Genomic DNA, 21,746 nt, shown 5'->3' on the forward strand with positions numbered 1-21,746 from the left:
CCCCATATTTTAATACATTATCTGTCGGAACCCAGGACATCGCTCTGGCTGCTCTGGATGGCTTGAGACCCTGTCAGGGGGCTCAGACACCGTGGCACAAAGCCTAAGACCCCTGTGCCTTTGATTTTGATCAATGGAAAAAATTACCAACCTCATATGAGGATCTCCAAGCCACAAAAGTTTAAGTAGAATGATAATTTCTCACAGGGTGAAAAGTAGAATTTTGGGGTTCTTGGAATGGGAGTTGGGGGTCCCAAGATGAAGGAATCTGGGTGTGTCCAGTCTTTCTCCTTCTTCTTGGCCTCCATCTTCTGCTGTGATGGTGGCACTTTTCAATTGGTTTAGAGTAGAGACGGACTGTCTAACATAGGTGAAAGGTATTGGAAAATAATTGTAAATAAAGTACACAGAGCTTTTAGTATAAAAAGACAACACCACCTTGAGGGTGGGCAGTGTGCCTTGGACTGACCTGCTGAACAGACCTCAGCAGGTTAGAGAAAGAATGTATTAGATAAGAGAAAACAAACAACCTTGAGAATGAGAACAGAAGAGTCTCGCCTTCTTCTTTGGTTTCAGGGCTGGGAAAAAAGACTCTTTAATACCTCAGGAGCCATTTCAGCAACACAAAACCCAAGAATTACCTAGTTTTGATTACTCAATTTCCCAAAAAGATCCAGTAGAAAAAAATTTACTTACATAGCAAACAAGGTTGGCTAAAGATAAGTCACAAAGAGAAAAGCCAACTCAGGTTTTTTAGAAAACACATTTTCTAAGCTAAGTTACACATGGGAAATGTAAAAAACCCACACCACTTCTACAAAGTGTTTAGAGAACGTCAAGTTACATACCTTAAAAAGGAATTGCTAACAGATTTGGGGATAACTTGGTATTGTGTACTGTGTACTTGAGATTTCTAATACTTTTCTCTGAGAGTATTAAAAAAACTGAAAGAACTGAAAGAACTGAAAGAACTGAAAGAACTAAAAGAACTATTCTCCCTCTTCTTAAAATTTTTCATTTTATTGATAATTCGATCCTGACTCCTATCCTCATTTATTCCTACATGAACTCACTAATTAAATACCAAGGTATGACATATGAGACAGGAGATCTTGGACCTTTTGGCCTCAGTTTAACAGTACATGTTGTGTAACAATGCAATCTTGTGCACACCTGCACACCAATACACAGACACCCTCCAACATAGTCAGTGCCTAGATTTGTAGTCAGCCTCTTTATCCATGTGACAATTTGCATGAAGATCTGCTCTGTGGAAAAGTTTGTTGGGTTTTTTTTTCTGGTTTATCTCTAAGTGCTTTATCTAGGATAGTCAGGACACATAGAAGACTAGAAAATCTACAGAAAATTCAGTTGTATTTTACACAGGTGGACTTGAAGATATTAAAGCTAAAGACTAGTGCCAAAATAAAATAATTTAATTTGTAGATCTTAGCATCTGAAAAGGAAAGCCAATATATGCCAGCATTTACTTTTTAAAGGCTTTGGGCAGTTTGGCTCAACTCCCTTCAGCAACCCTGAATGACACTGTTTGCTTTTAATAAGCAGTTTAAAGCTGAATTTTTATCTCGCGAATGGATCACTGACGTCAACAGCCATAATTCTGTGTACATCTATATTTGAAAATGTGGGGCTTGGCTTTGTTTTGTTAAAGATGTCTTGATGAGATGTTTGTAAACACTAACCAGTGCATGTCCTTGCCCTAATCTTCATTGACATTCAACCATTTGCTTTGCTGTCTTGCACAAGATGCATGTTGACATTAGGCTGCCATAAACAGTTGATGATTGTGGAATTAATGGGCCGGGAAGAGAAAGCCATGTTGTAAATTTAATCCTCATTCTGGATTACAGGTTGATCAATGGTACTGCATTGTGGCTGCCCTATTGATATGGGAAGCTCAGAGTTCAATACAATACCTTCAATATTGTGACTGGCACTTTTTTTTTAACAGGCTGGCACAGCTTTGCTTTCTCTATACTTTCTGATCAATTATATCTACTGCAGGATTAAGATATGCCATTAGAAACAATTTAATGATTGAACTGAAAGGTTTTTATAGAAAAGCTTCTTTTTTTGAAAGGGAAATGAAGATAAGATGTACCTTAGAATAAATTTCGCTGTCTGTAGTAATGCCCCATAAACTTGCTTTAGCTCTTTATAGATGTTAGAAAAAACTAAGGACCCTTTGTTGATTCCATTTAGTTTTTCACTGGCAACAGAGCTTGGGGGTTAGGTGACAATAGCATCTGTTCCCTGAACCCAGAGGACCATCTGTCCTAGCTGCTATAGAATAAGGCCTCTTTCTCCATGAGACAGAAGGTACAGAGCATAATGCACTTGCCCACACTGAAGCCAGCTTCTGTAGCTCAAACTACGTACAGTGATACCTGTCTTTAACCTCTCGGGAGCTCTATCACATACTTCCATTTTTCCTTGAAGACACTATTCAAAATCAGTGTTTGTAAGGTCTTCTCTCATTAGTACACCTCAAATTGTTTCCTGAGAAGATAAATATTAGGAAAGAGTTTTTTTCAATGTGGTCAATTTTCTGTACATGAATGCACTTGCAGGGGTGCAGGAGAGGCTCAAGGGGAAACTCGCTGGAGCACAATAGGGAGATTCTGGCCGTTCTTGGGGGTCTAAAAGCTTTTAGGTGCTCCTGGGAAAGGCTATCCAGCAATCAGTGATTTCCTGTGTGCATTAGTCATTGAATAATATTTCTGCAGATACTCTGCAATAACTCAGTGAATTCCTCAGTTCTTGGGCTTTTTCCCAAAGTCTGAAAACAAAGCTGTATATTTCCAAAAGTGAAATATGATTTTCAAAGGTGCTGGCCTGTTTTAAATAGTTTATCATGTCTGGGCTTAAGGAAGGAGGATGTTATTTGAAATGCATCAATTCACCAGGAACATAGTATCTAAAGGCTAAGGGGTCCCAGCCTGCAGCCTGCTTTCGCCTCACAACTATCATTCACCACAGACCAGAAGAAAACGTTCTGTTTTCACAAAGCTTTATCTTCTCTTGAGGAACAATTCTCAGGTGTGTTTTATGACCTGCTTCCCCATTACCATTTGTGGAAGGAATGAATTAGTGTTACTGACTTGCAAATACTGGTTGTATCCCATGGAAAAATAATCAGTTCTGATTGCATCACTTTAGGAGGGCAGTTTATTGCACAAAATTGATGAGCTGCGGTTATGGAAGGTATACTGCTACATGCATAAAATAGCACTAATTCATAGGGGGAAAAATGGGGTTTACACCTGTGAATGCTGTTTTTAAAGTAACATTAAAAACTTCAGGCTTTGTGACAACAGTTATTTTACCCATCAACATTTCATACCAATTTTTTGCCTCTTAATTAAACTTGCTGTTGTTGGACTGAAGCAGACTGGAGAGGACTTGCTCTCCTTGGCAGCTGCTGTGTACAGCTCATGCTTTCCCAGGGTCTGGCTCTCCTACAGATGCCCCAGAGCTGTACTGCCTCCAGAGCACCCTGCCAGTTCCTACTGGCATGAGGGAGAGCAGAGCCCAGCCACCAGCTCTGAACTGAGCGTGTCTGAGGTACAGCTGGACATAGCCTCACCCCAGCTGGTGCCAGTAGCATCTTTATCCAGTGCCCAGTCCCACTCAACATACTCAGCTGAGCATCTTCACTTCCAGGGCTGGGATGTGGGATGGAACTTGCCACGTCCTCAGGTGGCTTCTTTCCTCAGGTATAAGGCAGCTGGGAGGAAAGCAGTGGCCATGAGGTGCCAGGCACCTGGAAGAGCACAGCAACACGCTGCACCTTGCTTTGAACAGGCAGGTACAAACCCCCAAAATTAAAATGTCTACTCCATCTTCCTCATATCTGTATTAGATCTAAATTGCTGCTGTGCTTTGGCCCAATGACAAATCAGCTTTGAAGTGGTAGCCTGAGTTCTTGGTTTGGGTCCATTTTAAAAGGAAGATTTGAGTCTTAGAGGCTGGTAGTAACTGTCAAATACATTCATTTTCAAGCTGTTCCTTGGTCTAAACAAACCAGAGAACAGATCAAAGGGGGGTGGTACTCATATCTTCAGGCATTACCTGCATTTTTCCATTTCTGAGAATACAGACACAAAAACACATGATCCAAAGAAAAAGGGAAGAACTGAGGAGTCAATAAGGAGGGAGGGAGGGAGGGAGGGAGGGAGGGAAAGACAAAAATGCATCAAAGACTTGTTAGAGAAGGATTCCTAAATAGACAGAAGAGAGTAAAGTGTTATTTCTGCCAAAATCAAGAAAAACAGATTGCAAAACAAATTAATAACAAAGGGCAGCATCTGGAGAAAAGAGGCTGCATGAATTTCTGATTTATTCCAAGGGGAAATATGACAAACCCAAAAAACTAAATCAGAATATATTATAGTTTTAAGTTTCTCCTCCAATGATTATCAGCCTGATGAGCTGTTGTTTTACCGTACACTGCTCAACAGTAGACAAAATAAACTGATGTGTGGATAAGATTAATCACAGTTTGTTAACCATGAACAAGTTTAATTAATTAAAAGGGAAGAAGACATTCATAGAGGGGCAACCATCCCATTGCTGTGTGATCTGGAAAACCAGTCCAGTCAGGGATCTGGCTTCCACATTAGGCAAGCTGGTGAAAATTATAATAAAGAATCAGTTCATTAGACACAAGGGCAATATCTGAAGTAAAGCAAAATCCTTTACAGAATAGAACTTTAAATCAGAAATAACCTGGGTGCCATTACCAAAGATGTTTTTGTAAGCATGGTTCATAATGCCTTGAGTAGGTCCCTTACTGAGTGCTTTTCAACACCCTGTTTTCATGGAATTAAGTAAAGTTGACTAAGAATTTAGATTAGGGATTTAGATTGCTAGATAAGAGTCTGTGAAATGACAATCGAAATTTTTAGGCAAGGATAGAAACATATGATCAATTTTAAAAATTGAAGAGGTTGTCAACGGCACCAATGCTTTGATCTGTGATGATCAGCAGATTAAGCAGTCCTAGATTAAACAGTGATATAGGATCATTTAGTACTGGACAAAAATGTCCAGGGACTGCAGAAACTCATGATACTGAGAAGCTGGTGACCTCTTGGTAAAACAAAATCATATTAAAAGAAACATAAATGATACATACACCATGATGGACTCTAAATGGGCTATATTGTCTCAGAAAAAGTTATTTAACTCAGTGTGGATGGATGCTTGATAGTCACTGTATGTCATTCTGAAAGAATAGGAGCTCTGTTCTGGAAGGTATATTTCATAGAGAAATATAATTAATACATTCTCAATAGGACAAAATCTTTCCATTTACTTTCAAAAAAAAAATCAAAGTTGTTTTCAGGGGGAACAAAGTAAAAGAAAAAAAAGCCTAAAAACTCAAGAAACAAACAAACAAAAGCCCCACAAACAAACAGACAAAAAAAAAATAAATTGCTGCTACCCCAACTTCCTTCTCTATTTCCATTTTCCCTGCAAAGGATTAAGCTTCTCCAGTTTGTTCTGAAGAAAGTGCCCTAGAAATCTTATTTTACTAACAGCACAGAAAGATCATGCATGACAGGACAGCATCAGTTCTAATGAATGAGTTTAATCCAGGGGCCTGGATTAAATGAGACTGCATTGATTAACATTACAGAGGGCAATCCTAAAATTCAGTGGTAGTGTCACTGAACTCCAAGAGGTTGTGCTAATTTAAAACAGTTAAACTCATTCCCTGTCATCAGAGGAAGTGAATACTAACTTATAATTAACATAACTAAATATGAAGGCACATGTCAAAAGTTGGAAATTAAATTAAAATAACCTGCATATGTTGCACAGCTATTCTACTGCCCACTTCCAAGAAATGCTGCCAAAGATTAATTACACAAAAAATAAAACTGAGCATTAAGGAGCTGGAAGCTTTAGGATTGTATTAAGGTAAGCAGTAACCAGGGCTAAGGTTTCTCCTTTTCGCATCATTTGAAAAATAATTTTAAGGGAGATGACAGTTGTAGAAAGTACCAGACTCAACAGCTATACACAAAGAAAACCTCCATCCACAAATGCTATTCAGATGTTCTTTGCCTCAGACTGAGGGCTCTGAGGCTCTTTCTTTTTACCTGCCAATTCCAACCTTTACATCTATTCATAACTACTTTTTCCTTGCTTTCTTGCTCAAGCTGGAATAAAACATTAAATGTGTATGTGCTTTCAGAATTTTCTCCATCAAAGACATGAAATATCTCTGCCAATGAACAATAGTGAGCTCCTTCTTCTCATTAGGACATTTAATTTCCGAGGATAACTCAAGAAACAGGAGTTGCTACCATCATAAATATTCCAGTGTAAAGAACATTCTAGAAAAAATGACTGGGTGTAACTAATAAATAGGAAGAGAGTTTGTATTTCATGGTAAATTAATCAAAAAGTTCACTAGAACTAAATCCTTGAAGTGGCTAGAATATTGATGAAATCACTGACTGGTTTTTGCTTCTTTGAAGAGACATAACAGTTCTTCAGGGCTTAACCAGACACTGAGCTCCTCAGTTTCCTGCGAAGTTGTTAATAACACTAGAAAATCACTTTCACTCCTGGCAGATGAGCTGTGTAGTATGGACACAAAGGCAGTGTGCTCAAACAAAAAAAAATGTGGGACATTTCCATGGGGGCTGGTTGGTCATTGGTTTCTCTTCCCTAGTTGGAAATGCAAAAATTTTTTTTACTTCAGTTAGATTAAAACTAAAATAATTTACTTCTTGACCTTTCCCTCAAAGTCTGCTTTCCACAGCCTCCCTCTCTTGGACATATTAAGCAAGATTTTTTGGGTACTCAAGAAAGTCTTTCCACAACACAAGCTACTGCCTTAGTAAGATGCAGGAATCGAGCAATTCCTTCAAAAAGTTGCAAGATAGAAATTGGCACTCAGTTTATGGATGTGTCCTTCTCTATCATGAGCTTAAAAAAGAGAAGGGGCAATAACAGGCTTAGGACCAGGATTGGGAAGAGGTAACCAACTTCCAGAGAGTCACTTACTCATCTACATTTAGTTAAGTCTGAAAGCAGCAAAGAATTTGCTCCTTTCACGTCATTCTTGGAGCCTGCAAATTACAAAGTGCTGAAGAGTGAAACAGGAGCTCACAAGTCATCTGATTTTCTGGACAAAAACTTGGAATTACCAGATGATGAGTGCAGAGACAAGCCTATTCAAAATCTTGGTGAGGTTGTTCTGCTGTTCCTTGTCCCAGCATCCATCTACAGCAAACGTAATGAAGTCACTACCACACAGATGCAAAATCAAGTATTTCTGTTTTCATGGCATGAAACAGTAAAATCTGTTCAGAAAAGCAGCCCACCAGAATGTGCAATGATACAATGGCTTAAATGAGAAAAAACCCTGCTGATTTACCCAACCAGACTTTACAGTGGCAAGATCTAAAATTTATGAGGGTAGTCTGAAAAACAAGGCAAAAGACAACACCTGGCAGCTTCTCAGAAAAACCTCTTAAGCAAATGACTCTTTCACAATTCAAATTCAGAAGCATTAGGAACAGAGCATACACACATTCTCTGAATGCTCTTCAACTTGATCAGCCTTACCTTTGTTCTCAGTTGCTGAGCTAAAATAACTTGTAATATTCTATATTGTAAAGGGTTATAGAATATCCCTTTATGTAAAAAGGATTATTAACTACTCCAGCAACGGTTTCTGAAAGGCAAGATTCCCCCATCCCTCTATCTTCTGCAAGGATAACAACAGCACTCTAGCAAACAGAATGGTTTGAGCAGGAGAGCACAATTTTGAAAAAATTCCTGCTGCACCGTATTACTCTCTGTAACAGATGGATCAGAAATCATTTTACTGAATGTAATTTATTTCACAAACTCAAGTGTATAAGCAATCCTCCTCTGCCTCTTCAGCTGTGGGGCTCATCTCTCTCTGGATAATGAGATATATAGATATAGTTTTTTATGAGGAAGAGACTTGATTAGAAATTAGAAAATGCATTCTTACCTGTGAATGGAACAGATAGAGGATTCTGACCCTTAAGGTAGTGGACTAAAATCCAAAACATGGTACAGTTACAGTACAATGCAGAATATTTGTCAGGTTTTGCTGTTGCTTAAGCCTGGGTAAAAAGAAAGAACTGACAGATATGGATCCCATTTTCTTGATGTCTTCTGCAGGCATTTGGTAAAAGAAAATATTTTTGTTGTGGGGTAGTGGTGTGAGTGTATATGTTGTAAACTGCGGCTGAACCTTATAGTTTTCAACTTGCGTGTCTCCTGGAATACACACACAAAAAAAAAAGACTTTCAAATTTTCAGTGTTAGTGTTGCAATGTGTAATCTGACGACTTAGCAAACGGGATAGTCCTGACAGAAAAGAAGGGTCACACATAACTTATCTACTACTTCCCCTGTCTTACCAAGAGGTTATGAGAAGAGGGGAGCTCTGGAAAATTAAGATTTACATTAATAAATAGAAAAGTTCCCCGGAACAGGCAATACCCTTTGACTTGTAGGAGCTGGGTCCTACCAGCTGTATGGAATGAGTGGGACAATTGTAATTAAACAGCTATTGACTCTTTTAAACTCTTTTAAACTGAAGGAGTGGTTTGCATAAAAAAAGGAAGAGTGGCTTTTCAATATAAAGGGAAAAAAAATTCAAATAAGAAGGTTCTTAACTCAGGCTATTCTTTTTAATACAGAAAAAAAGGTGCAATGGTTTGAGCCATTAAGGTTTATATTTATACTGTTCAAGATGAAGAGATTCCAGTTAGTTAGAGCTTGGGTGGTAAAAATCATGTTATCTGACTTGCATCCTTCTTAAGGAGCTCCATTCTGCCTTTCACATGTCTAACAAACCCACAGGAATCTGGACTTATGTCACTCTTTGGGGAAAGCTGAACTTAATTATGTATTCCCCTTCCTCATGTGCCCCTTCTCTGCTCCCTTTCCCATATTTAGTAGAGGAATACTAGTACTAAACTAATTTACAGGGAGATATAGGAGGAAAAAGTTATTTCATGACTGTGAGAGGTCTGATACAATGAGTTTTATTTTAGCTAGTTAAAAATTACACTACATTTTGGATACAACTAACACTGTTGTTAACACTGAACTTTGCAAGGGAGGCTTTAAAATGAAATCAGCGTTTGTTTCTCCACTGCCCACTTAAACAGATCCTTTTCTTGCCTTGCCCTCAGGTGATGTCACCAGAGAGTTGTCACTGCTCTGTCTGGATCTCTCACACAAGTTAGTTTTCACTTGCAGTTTCACTAGCAGTGCAAGAGCAGCAGCAGAGAGCTCACAGACTGCTCAGCTCACCAGATAAGTAAATAATCCTGTGGTCAGGCAGTGCAGAACTTCATGCTGGTACAACTCCGAGCTGTAACCAAACCAGCTGCTTTTAAGCCATGCTTGGTATAGGCATAATTGCTGTAGCCTGTCACAGCAGCTGAGGATAAGTAAAAGTCAAATTCCATGTTGATTTGCATTCCACGCAGTGCCACCAACATGAATAAGTTGTTTTGCTGAATTTGAGTCACTGAACATAAGTAGAATGGACATTCTTTGGAAAGCATGGAAATGTGCTTTGCTCCCCTGCCACACTTTAATTGGCAATTTGTGATACAAGCCACAAGGATGGTGATGAATGGGATTCTTTCCCCACATTCAATTTTCTTAGACAATAACTAGGGAAATAATAAACCAAATTTACTTGAAGCTACATTTGGTGCTATCTCAGTAGGTTGAATTATATTAAGGACCAGGTTCCTGTAAAGCAGCCACTCTTCAAGCTAAAGGCACTACAGTTTTAATTTTTTTTCCCTCCAGGTATATTTTGGAAGTAATTACTGCATCTCAAAAGCTGCTAAAGCAAATGAACTATTAAATTCTGTTCTCATAATTTTTTTGCTCTTTTCTACTTTCCTAAATATAGTACAAAATCCACTTCCATTTCCATTTTTTTTCTCCCCATGTTCTCATTGTGACTTTTCATTTCTTTTCCCCAGTCTGCTTCTCCTTCATCAATCCAGCCTTCACTGTTTCTCTCTTCAGATTCTGCTACACAACCTGCTGTGCCATTGTAGCTTGTGCCATTTTGGATTCACCTTCTCAAAGGTGAGAAGAGAGAAATTCCCAAGTGTGGGTTTATTTCACCAACTTCAGGTATTGAAGGGTGAGCCTGAAGCTGATAACCCTTTTAGAAACTCATTTGTCATCCACTGAAGAGAAATTAGCACTTCTAATGACTGATCTATCATTAAAAAGACATCCAATGGATTGCCTTCTGCACAATGGTACTACTCCTAGCTAATCTGTGGATAAATATAGCTGAGATGAATTCTCAAGCTGCCCAGGTTTGATACTGAGAATGTCTTGTTGCTGTGCATGGCTCTAGGGAAAAACAGAGAGACTGGAGCAGGTTTCTTGCTGACAGCTGATTGATTGCTGAGGACCAAAGAGTAACAGCAGTAAAATGGAAGGTGACAGATGGGTCAGTTTAAAATTCCCCAAATTAAATCCAACCACAACAGCATCTACTGCATTTACTTTCTACCTGTAGTCAAGGAGAAAATATCTAAAAGGAAGAAAATTGTAATTTAGCCACATTTATAACTATAGCTAGATTTGGAATACTCAGTTAACTAACTCAGATAGAAATAACTATGAAAGATACTAGAAAGGTTCTGCATTTGAACCCTGCATACAGAACTGAAATTGGAGAAAAATTTGAAAAATAAGGAGATTCAAAACTCAGAGACACTGAATCCTTTAGAAGAGACTGGACAAGACAGCAACCACTCAGAGTTCTCTTGTATACAACTGGACCCCAAAGGTAGACCATTTGCCAAAGCAATTCAGATTGGTGAACCAAAGACATTGACCCTGTTCCCATCAAGAATGACACTTGAGAAGGGCATATATGGTAAGCACAACAGTGTTCAAGCTGCTACAATAGCTGAGAGGGTGCAAAGTGCTTGCCATCTCTCCTGAGTACTACTGGGTAGCTGATATCAGCTAGACACTTGGTACATGTTCAGTAAAGACTTTCTGAAGGACACTTTAAAATATTTACAAGGGCAAAACCTTCAGGAGGTTATTTTTTTCCCATCTTCCTTTCAAAGCTTAACAGATTGTAAATATTTATAAGGCAAATATTCTGCCAAAGACTCTGGCAAAGTAGCCTGATACATCACAACAGATCACTCACTCCTCCCCATGCACTCTTCCACCAATCAACAAAATGCCAGAAAGAAGCCTCTCTAGCTAACACAGCTTGAGGACAGTACCCGTAGATTGATGGACATTTTATCTCAAACAAATTTGGTCTTGGGGCAGTGGAACAGTTTTACTGATTTTCTACTGGAGTTTTGACTACAAAGGGAGAACATAAAACAGGTTTTGTGAACCTGCTATCACAACAAGGCCTGAGACCCACCTGGAGTGCTGTATCCAGCTCTTTAATCCCTGGCACATGAGGAACATCAGCCTGTTAGAGTGAGTCTAGAGGAAGCCACCAAGGTGGTCAGAGGGATGGAGCACCTCTCCTATGTGGAAAGGCTGAGAAACTTGTGTTTAACCTGGAAAAGAGAAGACTTAGGAGTGACCTAATTTCAGCCTTCCAGCAGCCAAAGGGAACCTACAGGGAAAATGAAGAGAGTCTACTCACAAGAGCATGTAGTGACAGGACAAGAAGGAATGGCTTCAAACTGAAAGAGAGCAGGTTTAGATCAGATATTAGGAAAAAAATTCTTCACTGTAAGAGTGGTGAGGCACAGGAACAGATTATCCAGGGAACCTGTGGATGCCCCAATCCTGGCAGTGTTCAAGGCCAGGTTGAATGGGGCTCTGAGCAACTGGATCTGATGGACGGTGTCCCTGCCCAGGTCAGGGGTTAGGAACTGGATGATCTTTAACATCCCTTCCAACCCAAGCCATTTCATGATTTCCTCATTCAAGTCAGGCACTGAGCTTTGAAGCCCTGATGATTTTTGTTTTCTTTGATTTTGCCTAGGCATCGGGTGCAGGTGACCAGGTACTGGCAGTGGGAGGGCTGTAGGGGTAGCTTCCTTGAAAAAGACCAGGGGTGCCCTTGCCAGACACAGCCATTTCCAGCCAATGCCAACATGTTGATCACAGGACATAGCTGACATAAGCAGAGAAATTATATCCTTCACCCCAGAGAACCCCTGAAGCTAAGTGGAAAAATCCATGTGAACCATAGCCACACAGCCAATCTTTTTCCAGACACAATTTCCTGCCATGTCAGAGTATCATCTTTTCCTAGTTCCATCCTGTTGCTTCTTAGGTTCTTTATCTTTGAATCTCCCATTGTTACTCTGTTCTGTGATCACTGCGGGGTGCACCTGCATGGGGTCTGAGGAGTGCTTCATACTCCTAACTAAATAAAATAAAGCTTTGCTAACTTGATGCATTAACTGAAGTAACTTTTACTGCAGTATAAATAAGGAGCAGGATCTTTTGCATCTGTACAGTGAAAGACTTTGAAACAAATCTAAAATTAAAAGGGGGAAAAAGCAAGAGTAATCAGATTACAATTTCATTCATTGGGTCAAATTTATTCTTACCATCGCCCCAGCTTGTCTGGAATTCACTGTGATCCATAAAAGTCTGAAGCAAATAACCCAAATTTCTATTTCAGCGAGGCACCATACAAGCAGGGTGTCAAGAAAAGAAGAAGCAAAACACAAGCAGCAGAAGTAGACAGCCAAGCATGAAGGATATCCTTTATAATTTTTAGTAAATCACCTTCACAGGAACCTTGTTCTTACTTGAAATATCTGGGAACAAAACCAGATGTAGTAAATATTGTTATTTCTCAATCTTCTTGCATGTAGCTGGTTTAGAGGCAGTTGAAAAGCAGTCAGCTAAAGTATAGTGAGTTTTCTGCACTTGAATTTTTGAATTAAAAAGTGGGAAATAACATTCATTTTAACATTTCCAAGGGTTCAACAGTAGCTGTGCAGGTGGTGGAAAATTAATTTACTGGAAATTTAAAAGTACAGAAAACCAGGGAAAGTTTTAAAATCTCAATTGGAACATGAAACAGTGGTCTAAAGTACTTACCTATAGAAGAGATTTTTGAGTATTGATAGGTGTCAGAAAAAAAAAAAAGATGTAAGATCTACTGGTTGCAGCCGAGCTGAAGCGAATTGGTAATTTTGGACTATGATGGTAATTATCCATTGGATTCATTTACTTGGGGATCTAGGGATTACCTTAAACTGTGTCCAGCTGTCTTTGCAGATATGTACTGCAGACTAAGAAGAGCTGGTGGCTGAGTGCAGAGAGTATTGCTGACATTCTTCATCTTGCACAAGTTAAAACTTGTAAGTCACTAGTCCTAGTTTTTAATGGGATCCTTAAATCTAGGTAAAGGTGGGAGGGGGTTGCCCACTCTCTCTCTATAGATGTAGGTGAACAAAACTTTCCAGTCTAACCAGCAGGTCACGTTTTGCACACTTCCCAAAGCTGCATAGTTTGGCCTTCAGGTGCTTCTTTAAGAGCACTGAAGTTTTTTGCTTGCTCAAAAAGCTTAAGCACCACAGATTTAAGATACTGGTTTTGTTCATCAGTATTGGCTTTCATGACATTCAGCACTATTCCCATCAGGTTCCCATCTCCTTTCTTCAAAGCCTTTTTGGGGAGCTCCAAGGAAAGACAAAGCACAGACAAAGAAAAAAAATATAATAGAGTTAAAATCTTGCTCCAAGCAAGTTTCCATGGATTGGAAGCCTGACAGATGCAATTAGACTGAAGGTCAGTAACAGATTTGATACTCCGTGGAAACCTATTTTTATCAGGCAGATGACAGTAGAGTTTCTGAAGTTTATCACGTTAAATCTCCATTTTCATAAACACATCTAAATATAGAAATTAGATGAGCTAAAAATACTGCAGAAACAAGGGTTAGGAATGAAAGCAAAAGCACTGCCAACAATTTACTTAGCTCTACAGCAATAGCTTCAGCCATAACATTTCCCTGAATGCCTGATCTGTCTTGCTCTCTGAGGCATCACTTCACTGAGAAATGCAGAATTTTTATACAGTTTTTTCAGTTAAATGTTGAAGATGAGACTTAAGAATGCTAAAACTAGACAATTTATTTTTACACCTAGGCAAACCAATCCAAAGCTGCCTTACAAGACCAGAATACAGAATGAAGCAGTGCAGAGGCCTAAGTGAACAGGTCTTACTGGCAAACATTTAGGAGAAACCCAGTGGATAGGTGTATCAGCACTGTCAGTGGAATAAGTCCCTAGATCAAACAGTTTGGATTACAGAAGTAATATTTTCACACATATTACTATTTTCAAGATATGTTAATATGATTCAATGGTACAGAACTTAATGGTAAATCAAGAAAGTTTGGTTATGACTTTTTCATTTTTTAAACTTATGTAGTGTCTTTTGAAGTATGTGACTGATGTACTTGCAAAATTCTGTGTGCATGGAGGCCAGTGTTTTTTCTTTGTGGAGTGAAAATAACAGTAGATTTTACAGGAATTTGCATTCCCATAAAGCTCGGTAAAGAGCTTTGGAAACAGCTGTTATGTGAAGCTGAGTTTTGGCTTTATATGCAAAACATGAGACAAGTTTCACTGAGCTATTTTACTCTGTGTTCTTTATGAAAGAGCATTTTACCTGATACAGGGTAAGAAACTGCTGACTTACAAGCTCTAAATAAAAACTGCTTTTCCATCAATTACTTGTCCAGCCCCTAAGAATAATACATACTAACTTAGGATAGTGTTTTTAGGTGAGGTAGTAAGGTAAAGAAAATTAAAATTATAAAACCTTTTAATTTATATTCCAAGCAGATTAAGATGCCTCACAAACATGAAAAACTAAGCTGTGAAATTATAGGATTCAATATAGGCCAGCAACACCAGGATTAGATGCTGTGGGATTTTACCTAAGGTGAGCCACTGACTCATTCCTTGTGATTAGAGATGTTGCCTCTTGGCTGTTTTTTGGGAAATTGTAAAGTGAAAGTACTGTCACTTATTTAATTTTTAGCTATACAGAGGAGAAACAGAAAGGCTCTGTTAGAACTAGTTTCCCACTTCAGTAGCTGTGAATCATAATGAAAAAACGTGAAATATGAAATGGATGAGTACAGGTTGGGTTGATCCAATAATACATTTGGACAAAGTGAGCTTACTTCCCTTCCCCAGAGAGCCACCAAGAAATGTCAGACTGGGAAGAGTTGAACAGCTAACAGCTTTCCCAAGATGAAGACTCCATTGTCCAGGAGGTGCCCAAAGAGAATCGGAACCGACCCTCAGTGAAGGCGAGCTGGGAAGATGACAGTGAGCAGAACAACTGGGAAAGCATGACCACCCACAGTATTGGGGTCAAGCCTCTGCTGCAGGAGGAGGACGAATGGGATGACACGAATGTCCTCGAGCTGCTTGAAGCACCCAGACAGCCAGTACTGGGTGGTTTTGCTGGAGACGGGCTCCCAGTGCCCCTCCCTGGGGAGGCTTGGGTTGAGCCGCAGGAATTGGAGCCGTGCCCTCCAGCGCCGCTCTGTTCCTCGTCTCCCTGTGTGCAAGCCCAGGCTCTCAGCCAGCAGCTGAGCCCCCGCAAGAAACGTCCCTCCCGCTTCAGGCGGGCACTGCGGGCGCTGCGCAGCCTCTTCCGCTGCCCCTGCCTGGCACCGCAGCCCGAGGATTAGTGCCCGCTGCTGGCACCAGGACCGGCCCCGCAGATGGCCGCCGGCCCGCCGCCTGCCCAGCGTCCTGAGGGAGCCACACGGGCTGCCTTTCCCTCCACATGTCACTGCAGCCTCAGCAATGCCCGGCTGCTTGGCAGCATCCCAAGCGCATCTCCCCAGAACCAAATTTTACCCACGGGGCCAGCACCAAACCAGCAGCCATGGGCGGCACTTGGGGCCAGGTGTCCCAGTGGTGGGTCACAGACCATCATCCAGCTGGGAAGACACCTTGGAAGTCCTCCAGTCCCACTGGCAGCCTGCCACCACCAGCATCAGCCCTAAAGCATGTCGCCAAGTGCCCCATGCAGACAGCTCCTGAACACCTCGAGCAGTAGTGACTGCGACACCTCCCAAGTCAACTTCTTGCAATGCCTGACCACTCAGGCAGGGGAAAAGTGTTGCTGATCTTTGATCAGAACCTCCCCTGCTGGAATCTAAGGCCACTTCCTCTAACCCGGAAAGGACTGCATGCCCATCTTCTGGCATTTTATCCATGAAGAACGGGAACAGACAGGAGGTACTGCTCCCTGGACCCCACAGCGCACTGCATGACTCTGACTCACCCAGCTCTTCAAAAACAAATGATTATTGGCTTTAGGATAGAGCAGTTGGAGAAGACAAACAAACAAAAAAACAAACAAAACAAACAAACAAACAAAACCCCCCAAAAAACCCCACCAAACCAAACCCAAAAAATAAACCAAAACAAAAAACCCCCCAAAATCCCGCAAAAATTTTAGGAAAATTGAAAAAACAGGATAAGAATACTAATTAGAAGATGATTAAGAAATAGTAGTAGTAAAGAGGAAGAAGAAATAGAAGTAGCTGTAGCAAAGAAGAAGATTAGGAATAAGAATATGAAAACAAAGAAGAATTGGAAGATGAATAGGAATAAGAATTAGAAAAAAAATTAGAAGAAGAATTAGAACAAAAATTAGTAGAAGAATTAGAAGAAGAAGAAGAAGAATGAAAAAAAGAAGACGAATAAGAAGAATTAGAAGAATTAGAATTAGAAGAATTAGAAGAAGAAATTGAAATAGTTGTAGTAAAAATAGTCAAATTAAGTCATGGAAAAATTAGAAGAAGAAGAGGAAGACAAAGAAAAAGAAGAAGAAAATGAAGAGGAAGAAAAGAAGACTGAGAAGTTGAAATTGTTTGAATATTAAATAAACTAAATAATTCTAATAATAATAATTATAATGATGATGATGATGATAATAATAATAATAATAATAATAATAATAATAATGGTCATCTCAAGTTAAAATGCACATTCACACATCATCTAGAAGCATGGAATGGTTTTGCTTGGCAAGGGCCTTAAGGATGCCCCAGTTCTTTGCCTCATTACCTTCTGCTCTCTTGCTTCTCTCTCTGAGACTGCTTTCCGATTTCTTTCCATCTCTCTACCTCACATTTTTTTGCACGTGATGCAAAGTGATGCAACAGATCCCAATATTATGGATGAATGAGGCCAGACATTCTTCAGAGAAAAAGGCTCTCGTTTATTTAGCAAGAGCTACAGGAGACAAGAGGCCCAAGATTGACTCAGACCCCCACTCAACAAGTCAAAAAAAATAAGAGTGTGGCTACCCCACATACACACTGGGTTCACCAGGAAGCAAGTTCCTCAGAAGAACCCCCAACTCAACTGAGCACCCATTTTAATAACCCCCGTTCGGTTCCAGGATTGGTGGGTTTTGGTTCCACGTGGTGCTTGGCTTCTTCCTGGCTTTCTTTATTGTCGTTTTTTCCTGACCAATCACTTCCTCGGGGCATCGAATGATTGATTAGGTCTTTTGTCCAATCCCCTTCTGAGGTGCTGGATTTATAGTGCTGACTCTGTTTCTGGATGTTATTCTGCCCCTCTGGACCATCCCCCCGCTATATCCTGGACCCTTTAGAACTTGCAAAGAACATTGACTAACCCCCTTTAAACAATAACTCCCCTTCCCAAGGCTACAATAATCAACTCAATCTTAACTCAATACAAACTGAATCTCACTTATAACACTGAGTCTGCTGCAAGAAATGTGGCGTTGTGGTTTTTTAAGAATGTTGTTATTAAGTGTATTGGTCTGTAGAATGGTTTGGTCCCCAGTTCCCCCTATAAGTTCCTCTCACAATGGTTTGTTTCAAGTTGTTTATCACCCTACTTTCCTGCCAAGTTGCCTGTCCCTCAAACTGATTGCTCCCTCTACTCCTCCCCTTCTGCCCTTATAAGTTTCTCCCCTCCCTCCTAAGGCGGACCACCCTTCCTGTCAATTAAGTTGACCACACCCTTTTGTTTTGAGAATCTTCTATGTCAATCACGCCCTCCATCTCATATGGTTTGCTTGCTGGGCTTCTCCCCTCCCATGTTTGCTCCCCATTGGTTCTCAAGCATTATGTACTCCTTCCCTGCCGCCAGGTTATCGGCTGTTTTAGGGACATCCCCGCTTCATGCCAACTCCCTTTATAAGTTCCTCCCCAAGCCCTTCTCCCCCTAGAGGTGTCCCTGCCTCCATTTGGAAATAAAGCGTCCTTGACAGCACACAAGTGTCTGCTTTCTTCTTCCTTTACCTCAGATCTTTGGGGCTTCTCCCTCGTCTGTGATACCCAGGCCACAGACGGCACCACCACCTGGAATCCCTAGGGGAAGCAGAGGGGCGGCTGATCTTCTGGCCACCTGTGGTCGGCCATTGAGACCACATGGCAGGGCTTGGCTCTCGCCGCCGCAGAGGCAAAAGGCAACTTTCCCAATGGGGAGCTGTCAGTGGCCAAGAGCTTGGCCTGTGGAAAGAACTGGCCTTCCCAGAGTTGCCCCAAGGGCACAAAGACTTCAACAAAGGAAAGCTGGCCCAAGGGCAAGAGCGTGGCAGCAGCCAGGGCCTGTCCCAATGGGCACAAGGCCTGCAGCTAAGCGTGGCTGCAGAAAAAGAACCGGCAGCTGCAGGAGAAGAGGAGTTGGTCCCCATCACCGCTCCACACAGCCCTGGCTGCCGCCCCAGCCATTTACCCAGCCCGCTGCCAGCCCTGGCCCTCACTGAGCAGCTGGAGGTGGCAGTGAGGGGGTCAGGCCTGGCACAGCAAGTGGCTGAGGAGGGAGGATTGGCTGGGGAGCTTCAGCATTTCCAGTGCAAAGAGGAGGAATCCACCGAGTTGCTCCAAGGAGATGCCGCTAGCTATGAGGACGTGTCCCAAGGGGAAGGCTTCAGACAGCAAGAGCTGTCCCTAGGAGAAGCCAGGAGCTACAAACAATTTTCTGATTGGGAAGCATGCTTGGAGCCATGGCTTTGCCAGGCAGCACTCGTGAGCTCCCCAGCACACTCATACTGGCAAGAATACAGCAAGCGAGAGCTGTCGCCCAAAGACGCTGGGAGGTACCGAGAAATGTCAGACTGGCAAGAATTCATTCTCCAAGAGCTTTCCCAAGACCATGACTCCATTGGTCAGGAGGTGCCCAAAGGGAATGGGCAACCTGTGGTGCAGGCGAGCTGGGAAGATGACAGTGACAAGGAGCTCCAGCAGGACAACAGGGAAAGCGTGACCACCCACAGTAGCGGGGTCAAGCCTCTGCTGCAGGAGGAGGACGAATGGGATGACACGAACGTCCTCGAGCTGCTTGAAGCACCCAGACAGCCAGTACTGGGTGGTTTTGCTGGAGACGGGCTCCCAGTGCCCCTCCCTGGGGAGGCTTGGGTCGAGCCGCAGGAATTGGAGCCGTGCCTTCCAGCGCCGCTCTGTTCCTCGTCTCCCCGTGTGCAAGCCCAGGCTCCCAGAGGACAAACGGCTTCTCTGGTCTTCAAGGAGCCCATGCCAGAGGCCAGGACAGAGAGCCCAAGTCCTCCTGCTCTGCCCTGCTCTGCTCATCTTCTTCTCCCCAGCAAACATGCTGAGAGGGAGATCCATGTGCTGTCTGTGTCATTGGGGAAGCCATTCAAGAGCCCTGATGCCAAGGCAGAGCCTTGAGGACAACCCTCATCCTCAGCCTTTACCTGGACCAGCAGCCAGTGACCACAACTCCCTGCATCTATCTGGCCAATTCCTCATGCCCCAAAAAGCCCACTCTCCGAAGGCAAGGCTCTGCAGGTTAGGGTTTGGGCAGTCATGCCTTGGTGGGACTGTAGCCAAAGCCTCACAGGGGAGCTGGGCACATCAAGGCAGTCAGAGACTGAAATGTTATGGTTGGTGCCTTAAACATTGTTACAAAGGGGTTTTGCCCATTATGGAAAAACTGGATAAAGGAAGTGTTACCACACAAGCCTGCCCCTCCTAAACCTAAACGGAACTTTGAGCTGTGAGTTAAGCCACCTAAGAGAACTTAAAGTAAAGCTGACACTATTCTTCGCGTATCGCAGATCTAAGAAGATAACAAGACTGAGAGAGAATGCACGCACAAGAAGGCAAAATCCAGATGCTCTGGTAAAAATCAGCGAGGGCTACTTTGCAGCTGAGGGAAGGCACAAGACACAGCCTCAGCTGCTGAGGCACCCTCTGCACACAATACCCCCAAACCAAAAAGCAAGAAGGAGAATCTGGGAGTGAGGCATGAAGAGGCACTGAGCACCCATTCTAACTTAAAAAAAGAAGACCACATATGTCACTTCCCACAAAGGAAGGGCCAAATCCAAGAAACATTCACAGGACTGACAGGTACAAAAGGGCCATAACTCATCTAAGACACACAACTGGCTTCCCAGACTGAGTCCTGACGCCTTGAAGCAGAATACTCCAAGTAAGGCAAAGTGATGCAGCACATGCCGAGTCTGCTGCAAGAAACTCTGTCAAAGTCAGCCCCTGCCACGGGAGGTCGCTGGCTGTTCCAACCTGGCCAAAATGTCTACCAGTCCACTCCACTCTAGGTTTTCGGGGGAACCTGGCCACCAAGAAGGCCTCATGGACAGCATCAATGGGACGCCACTGGCACCCACAGAGCACTGAGGTTTTCTACTTCATCTTTTCTATTTCATCTCTCTCACTCTTTTTCTCTTTCTCTCTCTCTCTGTGTCTTTCTCTCTCATTTCCTCTTCATTAAAACCCGTACGATTGGCTTGGCCGTCTGAGGCCGTTGGCACCTTAATTTGGGCAGAGGCAGGTCAGATCTTTTTAATAAAGGGATAATAACAAGGCGCTGGAAGCCCAAAATCCAGGGGCTGCTCCATGACACTTCCAGTGGGTTTGGCTGCTGAAGGGGTGCCGGGTGTGGCCCTTTGTGACACAGGCGCCTTGCGTCAGGGCCCTCAGTGATGCGGGACATGGCGGTGCCCAGAGGCCCTTGTGACACGGCAGAGCCACGCCCTGCCACAGGGCTATATAAGGGGCGCAGAGCCCTGGGGTGCCCAGTCCCGTGAGAGCCGCTGTGTCAGAGCAAAGCAGCTCCCGGGACCTCTGTGCGCCAGACGACGTCTGAGACACAGGAGGATCAGGTGAAGCCCAGCCCCCAGGCAGCCAGTCCCTTGCCCAGCTGGCTGAAGAGCAGGCCCTCGGCGGGCAGCGGCTGGCGGCAGGGGGCGGCTCAGTCCTACCCCTGTTGGAGAGTGAGGAGGAGGAGGGGCCCTTTGTCAGCATGGAGCAAGAGTGGCAGTATGAGGTGGATCAGGAGCTTTCCCAATGGGGAGCTGTTAGTGGCCAAGAGCTTGGCCTGTGGGAAGAACTGCCCTTGCCAGAGTTGCCCCAAGGGCAAGAGCGTGGCAGCAGCCAGGGCCTGTCCCAATGGGCACAAGGCCTGCAGCTAAGCGTGGCTGCAGAAAAAGAACCGACAGCTGCAGGAGAAGAGGAGTTGGTCCCCATCACCGCTCCACACAGCCCTGGCTGCCGCCCCAGCCCATTAGCCAGCCCGCTGCCAGCCCTGGCCCTCACTGAGCAGCTGGAGGTGGCAGTGAGGGGGTCAGGCCTGGCACAGCAAGTGGCTGAGGAGGGAGGATTGGCTGGGGAGCTTCAGCGTTTCCAATACAAAGAGGAGGAAGCCACAGAGTTGCTCCAAGGGGATGCCACCAGCTATGAGGAC

This window comes from Motacilla alba, chromosome 2 (genome assembly GCF_015832195.1).
Source record: "Motacilla alba alba isolate MOTALB_02 chromosome 2, Motacilla_alba_V1.0_pri, whole genome shotgun sequence".
NCBI classification, from domain to species: domain Eukaryota; kingdom Metazoa; phylum Chordata; class Aves; order Passeriformes; family Motacillidae; genus Motacilla; species Motacilla alba.